Source organism: Lepidothrix coronata, unplaced genomic scaffold (genome assembly GCF_001604755.1).
Source record: "Lepidothrix coronata isolate B3197 unplaced genomic scaffold, Lepidothrix_coronata-1.0 Scaffold154, whole genome shotgun sequence".
NCBI classification, from domain to species: Eukaryota; Metazoa; Chordata; class Aves; order Passeriformes; family Pipridae; genus Lepidothrix; species Lepidothrix coronata.
Window position 1 is genome coordinate 1,858,647 of NW_016690334.1, and position 1,083 is coordinate 1,859,729.

Consider the following 1,083-nt stretch of genomic DNA (forward strand, 5'->3'; position numbering starts at 1 on the left):
TCCTACTGTTTCACAATTACTTCAGTTGCTTGTGTTTCCTTTCATATTCCCAGCATTCCTATGATGTGGCCTAAGCAGTAAATAAGCCCTTACTGTTTGGAATGGCACTGCAGCTTTGACCTGAGCTTTCTGCGTTCACAAAATCTGCAATTAAGTTGGTGCTGAGCCTCCTTGCTATCCATGCCCTCTGTCCCAGACTTGCAGACTTGTCCCTTCCTCTCCTATTCCCTCTAAGACAGAACTCTGTGCTGCCTGCAGTCCTACCCCACACCTGCTTGGGTGCAAGGCAGAGCTCAGTGTGTGTTCTCCTGCTGCCAAGGGCCAGAACAGCTCAAAAAACAAGGTGGGATTGCTTAAAAAAAGAAAGAAAAAGGTGGTTTGCTATACCTTGCTGTACCTCTAGTTGCTGCTTTTGAAATGTGGGTGATGCAAACAAGTGCTGTGTGTAGCTGATTTATTTGAGATCAGGTACAGGTGAGGTTCAGTAGATGAATTGTGAGAATTTGGGATTCGGCTGCGAAGCCAAAGGATGAAGAAACAATGGAAGTTCATTATCCCTCCCCTGCACAGGTGTGGTGCTGGGAATCTGGGAAGCTGGCACTGCCCCAGTCAGCTCATGCCCAGTGCTGCCTTTGCATCACAGCCCTTTGAGAAAGAACGTCTGGCTGTCCAATATTCCAGGGGCAACACTATAAATACAAGTTCTTGGGGTCTGTAGTTACAACTGGGCTCACAGAGCTGCAAAATATCTCACAGAGAAACGAACAAAACTGGCTTTTGTTAAGGTTTGTAAGGCAGCTCCCCAGCTTGGTGTGCATTCATGGTCATGGTAACCAAGTTCAAATCAGCATTACCCGTGGCTGTAAATGTAGTGACTCTGCTGGGCCTTTTTCAGGTTTCTCCTGGGAAGCATCTGCTCTGTCAGGAAATGCCTCTGTCATGGGTTGTGGGCAGCTTGTTCCTCTTAAAACAGTGGAATTTGAGGTATATGTGTATTAGTGGCAGTATGAAATTTAATGTATGGCATGTGAGGCTTCAGAAAGGCAAACTGTTGACAAATTCAGTATCTGTTGTTTTGCTGGG